Source organism: Zingiber officinale, chromosome 9A (genome assembly GCF_018446385.1).
Source record: "Zingiber officinale cultivar Zhangliang chromosome 9A, Zo_v1.1, whole genome shotgun sequence".
In the NCBI taxonomy this organism is placed as follows: Eukaryota; Viridiplantae; Streptophyta; class Magnoliopsida; order Zingiberales; family Zingiberaceae; genus Zingiber; species Zingiber officinale.
In genome coordinates this window covers 46,896,064-46,906,805 of record NC_056002.1, presented here as the reverse complement: position 1 = coordinate 46,906,805, position 10,742 = coordinate 46,896,064, and the positions used below count along the sequence as shown (strand labels likewise).

General features: G+C 37.8%; 1 long non-coding RNA gene across 1 annotated transcript; it reads left to right on the top strand.

The window, feature by feature from the left end:
• Nucleotides 1–516: 516 nt before the first annotated feature.
• LOC122021686 lies at nt 517–3,020 on the top strand. The gene is made up of 4 exons (XR_006122608.1): nt 517–1,028; nt 1,125–1,243; nt 1,511–1,575; nt 2,170–3,020. It is a non-coding gene; the product is annotated as an uncharacterized LOC122021686 (long non-coding RNA).
• Nucleotides 3,021–10,742: the final 7,722 nt, after the last annotated feature.

Sequence of the window (10,742 nt, the reverse complement as noted above, 5' to 3'; positions counted from 1 at the left end):
GTCATTTCACCGACAGTTCCAACTTCTCAATTTTTGGATAGGATCAAAATTAGGGATGACAACGGGTTCGAGTTGGGGCGGGTTTAGCCAAACCCGGAACCTGCCTCGCCTCCCTTTGGACACACCCCTCCTTGCCCCGTGAACCCAACGGGACAGGTCCGGGTTAGACCTGCTATATTTAAAATATATTTATTTCAATGTTAAAATATTATAAAATAAAATTTTAATTAAAATATTAATTATTAAATATAAGAAAATTTATAATTATATTAATAAACTATATATTTATTTTTATATATATGGGTCCGGGGCAGGTCCGGGACAGGTCTGGTTGTAAAATACGGCACCTAAATATAACCTTAAGGGAATTTTCAAGAATTTTTAGAAATTTTCTGAAAATTTTTTGGAGCTCGTATAACGAGTTTAAGAGGGGCAATTATTGGGCTACGGGAAAGCATATTTAAGCTATCCATTTAAAAGAGGAAAAGTTTTATTTTTCTTTTTTCCTTTTCCTTTTCTTTTTCTTCTCCCATCGCCGAACCCCATCCTCACCGCACAATCCCCTCTTCCTCTCCTTCTCCCCTCTCTCGAACTCACCACTGCCGCCTCTCCCGAGCCTCTTCATCTTCCCCAATTGACGGGCCAACAACCCGACGTTGCGCGACGCCTCACCTCCTTCATGAACAAAGCCATCGGTCGAGGTAAGCCTCGAGCCCTTCTCCTCCTCTTTACGTCACGTAACACTCAACGCCACTGCCGCTCTCCCTTCTTCCCTCTGCGCCACTGCCGACCCCCACGGACCCACGACCGGTCGTCGCAGCTTAAAGCCGACCACCGTTCAGCGTCGAACCTTCCTCTCCCGAAGCTCTCGGTTTCTTCTCGCCTCACACCGCCGATCCGTGCCCTAGATACACCGCCGCCTCTGCGAGGGTTGCGCCGATCATCGCTAGAAGCCGAGCACCCAGATCCTTCACTCTGTCGTGCCTAGCTCCAGCCGTTGGAGCCACCAGCAACCACTGTCGATTTGGGTAAGTCCATTGACTATGGGTTCTAGGTTTTGTGGAGGTCTGGATTTTAGAATTCAGGATAGGATGTGTGTTAATTGGGTAGTTGCTATCTGGCAGTGGCTATTGGGAGACGTTGACCACATGTTTCTAGCGGCAACTTATCCTAGGGCCAATTACTTTGCTCTAGCAGCAAATCTTCTCCGGCAGTAAGTTATCGGCTGAGGCATTCAACTCAGGTGAGTTTGGTGTTGAGGTAAGAAGTAGAGGAATTGTTTCATTGTTGTAGAGTACAAAGGTTTGAAGCTAGGAAAGGTTAGGGATAAACTGTGAGTTATATTTAGTTAGGGATTAAGTAATGGATTTAATCTAAGCTTCAGATTAGACTCAATTATGTAGCTAACCGAGATATAATGAAAGAATTAGGGTTCCTGGTAAATAAGAATTTGGTTTAGCTGATTTGATATATATATGTGGGAGTAGCTAAACTAAATATGTTGTTACAGGACTCTGATTTGCGATGAGCTGCTTTACGTGGGGTTTTTTTTGGCACGCGCTATTTTTGAGACGGGTACCTTGACTTATCTTTTAGATATTGTCATTTGATATGCATAGTGGATTTTAATTAGTAATAATTATGTTATATTTGCATCGATATGTCATTGCTTGATTCCTTCACCATGCTTATTTATTACCTGTTTTGTATCTATTACCCTCTTGATTATTTATACTCATAGAGGTAGTGACATACCATGTCTTATGATATACCGGACTAGACATTTACCATATCTGATATGTGTACCTAGATCTTCTTATTTGAGCCATTTATTTTTGGTACATGTTTTATGGAGGTAGATATGGTCAGGATTTTCATGCTTAGTGTCATGCACCATCTCGCATGATTACATGCTGAGTGATTGTCAGCTCCATTATTGTTGAGCACATCGCTAGTTACATGGATTTGCACACACAACCACTCATGGGTTAGTTGATAACTATCATCTTTATGTATTATTTTTGGCTCTTATACTTAACATTTTCACCTTCTTGCATGCTTATTATTGTGTTTATATCATAATTTGCGAGTAGAAACCTATTTTAGACTTTATTATAAATTTCCTACAATTGTGGAATTAATTCTCATATTTTTAATATGGTTTTGTAGGAAATCCAAAGAGCCACAGATTATGGTCAAGTCGAATCAAATTTGGCATGATTTGGATCTCAAATGGAGGAGATCAAGCTGAATCAACATGAACCATTGATCCAAATCTAGAGAGATTTTTGCTCTTTCATTCATATTAAAGCCACCCAGCCCTTGATTCAGATATGAAATAGTAGGGACTATTGGATTAAAGCAAGGAGACAACCTCAATTAATCTGATCTGGACCACTTATCTCCTCATCATTAAGATCCAATGGATAACCCTCAACTAAAAATAGACGGTCAAATTTTAGATCCCTTTTCTTGGACGGCTATGATCAAGATTGGCTCCTCTCTTCTCTCACATGGGCAGGAAGTGGAAAAAGGGGGGATTGCATGCAGCAGGGAACGCATGGAACTTGGAAGCCACCACCACTTCTTCTTCCTCCTTCACCAACGGTCGGCATCCACCTCTGTTCATCCATCGTCGTCGGCCAGCCATCCATAACCCAACCTTCTCCCCATCTTCTCCTCGCGACTTCTTCTCTTGCGGAAGGTTAGGGTACGCGGCAACATCCACAAGCAGCTTCACGCGACACCGGCACACCGCCACTCCTCTCTTCTCCATCTTGATCTCGAGGCTGGCGGTCCACCTTTTCACAGCCACCTCTTCTCATTCTGGCGAGTCCGAGCAACACGTCCTCTTCATCAGATTTCGATAGCAACCCTCTTTGGCATAGTTATTTTGTTTGAATTGATTGTTAATGTTTGTTAAGAGAGATTGAATGCTTGTATTGATTTGATTCCCTATGTGTTAATTTTTGCATGTACTTTGCTTAGTTTACGTAATGCTCACCAAGTGTTCGTTGAAATGCCCCAACCATCTTTGTCATCCTATTTTTGCATTTTCTTAGCTTAGATTCTTGCAATGCTTTGTTAATTGAATGTTGCATGGTTCTCTTATGTTATGTCTGTTGGTGCAGGAAGCATCCGACGATCGAACCCTAGTTTTGATAATGGCAAAGAGATTCAAAGTTAAGGTTATTTGTTATCTAATATGTTGAATGAGTTTGCAAGAAAGTCTTAATTGTGGTTAGGCGGGTAGAAACCCCTAAGGGGTGGTAACCTTAGGTCTTAGGGGGTGGTAATCCTACGTGAAGGAAATCCTAAGGGGGATAACCTTAGGTCCTAGGGAGTGGTAACCCTAGGTGGCGAAAATCCCTTGGGGGTGGTAACCCTAGGCGAAAAGTTCAATTGGTTTGGAGGACCGGACTGGCATCAGGTATGCTCTCCTGAGTGGAGTAGGTGAGGACGCATTCCCAGGAAGAGGGAACAGTAGACGTCGGTTCGATCTAGGGTTTCTGGTCGGAAATCCGAAGTCAGAACCAGACAGTCCGTGACTGTCAAACTTTCACATTACTATGTTTATTGTGTGTACTAACTTTGTTTTGCAGAATGTGTAGTTGGTTTGTGGACTAACATATTTTGTAGGGATAAAGGAGCAAGATTAGCCTCAGATGAACAGTACCTGAGGCGCCCTCATGGAGCTTGAGGCCCCTCAGGTACAAGGCAGATGCAGCGCATGCAGCAGAGCTGGAGGCGCCTCGGACGGAGCTGGAGACACCTTAGACAGGCTTGGAGGCGCCTTCAAGGGTGATGGAGGGGCTTTCAACTAGATAGGCTACGACCATTTCAGTTCTAATCTGCGCAGCTGACTCGACAACCTAAGGGCGCCTCGGACAGGCTTGGAAGCGCCTTCAGCAGGCTACTTAAGGAGTATTCGAGCAGCAGTCTACATAATCATATTCTAAGCAACCCTTCTGCAAAAAGCTACTAACAAGACACTCCGACGAAGCTGCAACTTGACGCCAACGACCCGGAGTTCTAAATATGCTATTTCTCTTGGCGTTGGTAAACTTAATAGCTACTAATTGTACTTTAAATTGTAACACTTTTCGTGATATTATAGTTGTTGCCTGTAGTAAACGTTCAACGAACGTGGGCCTTGGAGTAGGAGTCGTCCAAGGCTCCGAACCAAGTAAATACTTGGGTCTTCTGGTGTGTGACTGTTTTTACTTTATTATTCCGCTGCTTTACTCGTCGAGTTTTTCGAATCCGAAATGCATGAAAGACACAAGCGCTATTCAACCCCCCTCTAGCACGGTGTCGATCCAACAATTGGTATCAGAGCGAGGTAGCTTCGATTTGGTGCAACCACCAATCAAGCACTTTTTTTGTAGTGTCTTTTCAGTTTTTCAGAGTCGATCGGAATCGGTATTCTTGCCGTCTTCCGATCTTATTTTTTCGTAATCGGATTCTCATCTCGAAGTCGGTGCAACACCACTCGAGATCGTCTTTTACTCTTATCTTAATCCCGCACTACTAATCCAGGATCAAGTCCTGGGATACGTTTATTTTTTTGTTTTCTCATGCTAAATCCTTAAATGGCTCTCCTAGAAGGTTATAGCACCGCCTGACCACCGCTCTTCACCGGAGACGACTTCGGTTACTGGAAGGACCGGATGGAGGTGTACCTCCAGACTCACTTTGAAATCTGGATGATCGTCAAAACCGGGTTTCAACTATCAACTGACGGCACTGGCAAGCCAATATCATACGAGGACTGGGACGCGACTCTTATTAAAAAGGTAGAAGTGAATGCCAAGGCGACCTGGACCCTCCAGTGCGACCTTTCGAAGGAGGAGTTGAACTGCGTCGGCCCGTTCTCAAGTGCCAAGGAACTTTGGGAGAAGCTGATCGAGCTTCATGAAGGAACGTCTGACACCAAGGTAAGTAAGAGAGATTTAATACTTAATAAACTATATAATTTTAAAATGCAGGAAAATGAGACGGCTAGCCAACTCCACGCCCGGATACAAGACCTACTCAACGGTCTACATGCAATCGGACAGAAGGTAGAAAATAGAGATGTAATCAGGTATTCTCTAAACGCGTTTCCGAGGAATACCTTGTGGGTATCCATGGTAGATGCTTACAAGGTTTCTAAGGACCTTTCTTCAATAAAATTAGATGAGTTATTTGCGAAATTTGAATTACATGAACAAATTAACTCACGTCTGGCCGAGAAAGGTGCAACTTTGGTCGCAGGTACAAGAAGAACCCGAGAAGCTAAAACAAAGCGCAGAACTGAATCGAAGTCAGAAGAAGAACCGGATTCAGACAACGACGATGATGAGCTCACGACGGAACTCGTCAACATGGTGAAGAAGCTCTACAGAAAGAAGAAGCGCTTCAACAAGAAGGATGTCAGAAAGGTCATCCAATCCAAGGAGGCCCAACCAAACTCAGAGGTAAAGTTCTAGGTGGCGTGCTACGGATGCAACCAGAAGGGGCACATCAAGGCCAACTGCCCGAACCAGAAAGATATAAAGAAACCCAGAAGGAAGAAGGCCCTGAAAGCGACTTGGGACGAGTCTTCTTTGGAAGAGTCCAATGGTGAAGAACTCGAACAAACGAGTTTCCTCGCAATGACGGCCCAGGACCAGATCAACGGCTCCGGAAGAGAGGATGAATCGGAAGCCGAGTCCGAGAGAAGCCACGGATCCGTATCTATTTTCGAAGGGCCGAACTCCTCTGTGAGTACATTTTGGTTATATAATTTGATAAATTACTTAATGCGTAAACTAGCTAAGTCCAATATTCGGATCAAGTCGCTTCTAAAGGAAGTAACATCCCTTAAAGAAGTGACTAACTCCGAATCCTTGACTGGCCCAGTTCAGACTGGAACCTCAACTCAAGTCCAAAAACTTGAGGAAGAGAATTCCAGCCTAAAAAGTCAAGTCAAGGATTTGAAGTTAACATTGGAACGGTTTACACTGGGTTCCAAGAATCTCGACTTGATTCTTGGAAATCAGAAAGCCATATACAATCGATCCGGACTAGGATTTAAAGCAAAAAAGAAATATCAGTCTTATTTATCGCTTATTAATAGACCGAATAGAAAGATAATTCAAGCATGGGTACTTAAATCCAACTTGGTCAATCAAGTTAGACTTGGTCAATATTGGATTCTCAAGGATCAAGTCCATTACCTTGATAGATCATATCGAGGCTATGATCCAAGGGGAGCCAATAGAAAAACTATCTCTAGAATTATTTGATGCTTGTTTATTTTTTTCTTGTAATGAGCATGTTTAGAGATAGATTAAGGACCTAGGCATAATTTACACTTGTATAGTTAAATCTAGGGGTTTCAAAAGGGGAATTAAATATATATTTTCTTTGAAAGACTCTGTCTAGAAGTGGTGAATGATCTCATACCCAAGAAGGCTTAGTGTCTCGCCACAGCTTGGGAGTCAATCTTTGAAATGTATATTTAATTAACCAATTAGAAAATCTAAGTTTAACTCAAATGTAAATTAATCCTTAGAAATAATCTAAATCAAAGATAACCATCTCACAAAACTACTTAAGATTCCCTGTTTGATAATCTAGAATCAGGTGAGATGGATCTAGGTTGAACTTAGTCAAATCTAAATAATTAACCACTTAATTTAAACAATTTAATCAACTAAATATAATTAATAAGTCAACTTAATCTAATTCAATTAATTTATTAAATCAATCTAACTAACTTAATAATTAATTCAACTTAATCAACTTAATCAAATTAACTAACTTAATAATTAATTCAACTTAATCAACTTAATTAACTTAATAATTAATTCAACTTAATTAACTTAATAATTAATTCAACTTAATCAACTTAATTAACTTAATAATTAATTCAACTTAATTAACTTAATAATAAATTCAACTTAATCAACTTAATTAACTTAATAATTAATTCAACTTAATCAACTTAATTAACTTAATAATGAATTCAATAGATTTAATTAACTTTATAATTAATTTAATTAACTCTATAATTAATTAAATTAACTTAACTAAAATTAACTTAATTAAGTCAGCCCCAATTAATCTAATATACCATCTCACAATCACCCATAGGGATACCATGTTTTGATCATTTAGATTGGGTGAGATGGAGCATTAAGTTGATTTCAATCAAACTATCTTCTAAATCCATTAAATTGACCCAAATCAAATACCTTATGTAGGAACATAAATATTTGGATCAATGGATGCTAGATAGTGGATGCTCCAGACATATGACTGGAGATAGATTGAAATTCAGTAAGTTGAAACTCAAGAACCTAGGGGTTGTTGCGTTTGACAACGACGGGACCCTTAAGGCAATCAGAATAGGTAATATTCAATTAAATTCTGATTTTTTTTCATTCGAAAAGTATTATTAATTGAACAATATAGTTTCAATTTACTTAGTATTAGCCAGTTATGTGACTCAGGATATTTAGTCACATTTTCAAAAACTGAATGTATAATTAAGAATATTAATAATCCTGAAATTACACTTAAGGGTATAAGGAAAAAAGAATATTTATACTATAGACCTACCAACTTCTTCACTAGAGTGTTTATTAACACAACAAGAGGAAACTAAGTTATGGCACAGGAGACTGTGTCACACTCATACTAGATTCATTTAAAAAATTAGTCAAAATGGTCTACTTAGAGGTCTGTCCAAATTAAAATTTAATGAAAATTAAATTTGTGATGCTTGTCAACAAGGTAAACAAACCAAGTCAAACCATAAGTTAACCAACTTAAACAGAACAACTTCAATACTTGAGCTCCTTCACCTAGACTTATTTGATTCACATGGAGCCAAGTCACTAAGCAAAAACCAATATTGCTTAGTAATAATCGATGACTACTCAAGATTTACTTGGGTAAAATTTATAAAAACTAAAGATGAAACTCTTGAAGTGTTTAAAGTTTTTTGTAAATTAAAAGAAAATAAAAAAGACACTAAGATAAAAAGAATTAGAAGTGACCATGGGGGAGAATTTGAAAATCATAACTTTATTGAATTTTGTGGAATTAATGGGTATAAACATAAATATTCTTGCCCTAGGACCCCCCCAACAAAATGGTCTAGTATAATATAAAAACAGAACCCTACAAGAAGCCGCTAGGACCATGTTAAACGAATATAAATTATCTAATCAATTCTGGGTTGAAGCAATTAATACAACCTGTTATATACAAAATAGGATTTTAATTAACAAATTTTAGAATAAAACACTCTATGAAATATACTATAATAAAATTCCTAACTTAAACGATTTAAAAGTATTTGGGTGTAAAGTATTTATTTTAAACACTAAAGACTACTTAAGGAAATTTTAATCAAAAATAATCCCAGGAATATTTTTAGGGTACTCAACAACCAGTAGGGCATATAGAGTTTATAACAAAAATACCCTCAAAGTTGAAGAAACAACAAATGTAATATTTGATGAAGAAAATAAACTGTCCAATATAATAAATGAAAATAATAATACAGAAAATGTTAACTCAAGAAATACAGAAGATGATGACGAAATTCAACCTGAACCTAATGAATATGAAGAACCAATTACTAACCCAACTATAAGACTAACAAGAACAAGCATCAATCACCCATCTGACCAAATTTTGGGTGATCCAACTCTAGGAGTCAAAACTAGGTCATCTTATAGGAAACTAAGCCAAATAGCCCTTATTTCCAAAATTAAACCCAAAACTATAGATGAAACCCTACCAGACCCAGACTGGACCTTAGCAATGTAAGAAGAGTTAGCCCAATTTGAAATAAATCAAGTCTGGGAATTAGTATCTAAACCCATTAACAAGACCATAATTGATACTAAATGGGTTTTTAGAAACAAATTAGATGATCAAGGTGAAATAATTAGAAATAAAGCTAGGTTAGTAGCTAAAGGGTTCAATCAAGTAGAAGGGTTAGACTATGATGAGACCTATGCCCCTTAGCCAGACTTGAATCCATTAGGATGCGGTTGGCCTATGTAGCACACAAGGGATTCAAGCTATATCAAATGGATGTAAAATCCACCTTTTTAAACGGATTTATTAAAGAAAAGGTATATGTAGGTCAACCTCCAGGATTTGAGGACTTAGAACATCCAAATCATATCTTTAGACTAAAAAAGTCCCTATATGGACTAAAACAAGCACCTAGGGCTTAGTATGAACGTCTATCTAATTATCTAATATCTAAAGGATTCAACCAAGGTTAAATAGACCCAACTCTGTTTGTAAAAACCTTAGAGAATGATATTTTTATAGCTCAAATATATGTAGATGATATAATTTTTGGCTCAACTAATTTCAAATTTTTAAAAGAATTTACCAAATTAATGGAAAATGAGTTTGAAATGAGTCTAGTAGGTGAACTTAATTTTTTTTCTAGGTCTACAAATAAAACAAACCAAAGATGGAATTTATATCTTTCAAACTAAATACGCTAAGGAATTAATTAGAAAATTTGGAATGGATAATTCAAAAAATATTAATACACCAATGACTACCAACATTAAAATTGACTCAAACTTAGAAGAAAAACCAGTAGACTTGAAATACTATCGAAGTGCGATAGGGAGTCTACTGTACCTAACTGCGAGTCAACCAGACATTCTTTTTGCAGTAGGTATGTATGCAAGATATCAATCCTATGCAAAAGAGTCACACTTAACATATGTTAAAAGAATACTTAGGTATATTAAGGGAACCCTAAATGTAGGACTATGGTACCCTAGGTCTTGCACCCTTGAACTAAGTGGTTACTCTGACTCAAACTATGCCGGGTGTAAGCTAGATAGAAAAAGTACAAGTGGTAGTTGTCAATTTCTAGGTCACTGCCTAGTAAGTTGGTCAAGCAGAAAGCAACACTATGTTGCTCTATCTACCACTGAAGCTAAATACATAGCCCTAGGAGAATGTGTATCTCAATTGTTATGGATGATGCATACCCTTAAAGATTATCAACTAGAATATCAGAAAACAAAAATTTCAATTGATAATATAAGTTCAATAAATTTAACCAAGAACCCAATTCATCACTCAAGGACTAAACATATAGAAGTAAACACCATTTTGTAAGGGATCACGTAGCTAAGGGTGACATTATACTTAACTATGTTGAGTCTAAATCAAATCTAGCTGACATATTCACAAAGCCCTTATCTGAACTTCAGTTCAGTGCACTCAGAAGACAAATAGGAATGTGCTTAGTAGAATAGAACTTATTCTTGCTTAATATGTTTTTAAATCAATTTGTTTTTAAAATTGACTTTAAAAATCCTAGGAAAAATGATTTTCAAAATTCCAAACTTTGTTAGTTATTTCAAAAATATGGTTTAGCCTAGGATCTTACCCCCTAGAAATCATGTACCCCTAATTTCAGCCAGAGCATCTCACAAGCACCCTAGGGTTAACTTGCTTGTGTTTGAAAACACTTAGAATGGTGTGAGATGCATATGGTACTGCCTAGACATCAGTATGCTTATGTTTGTGCATCGACATAAGTCTGAGCATTAAAAACCAAAAATACATTAATCAAGTTAGGTTATCCTATGTTAGTCAAAACTAATTGATCACTAACTTAACTTGACCAAACAAGTGAAAGTGGTTGCCCTCTAGGCAAACAGCTAGTAGCTAATGGTTAGATACTTGGCCAAGGAAATTAAGTAATTAATTTCATCTTTTTG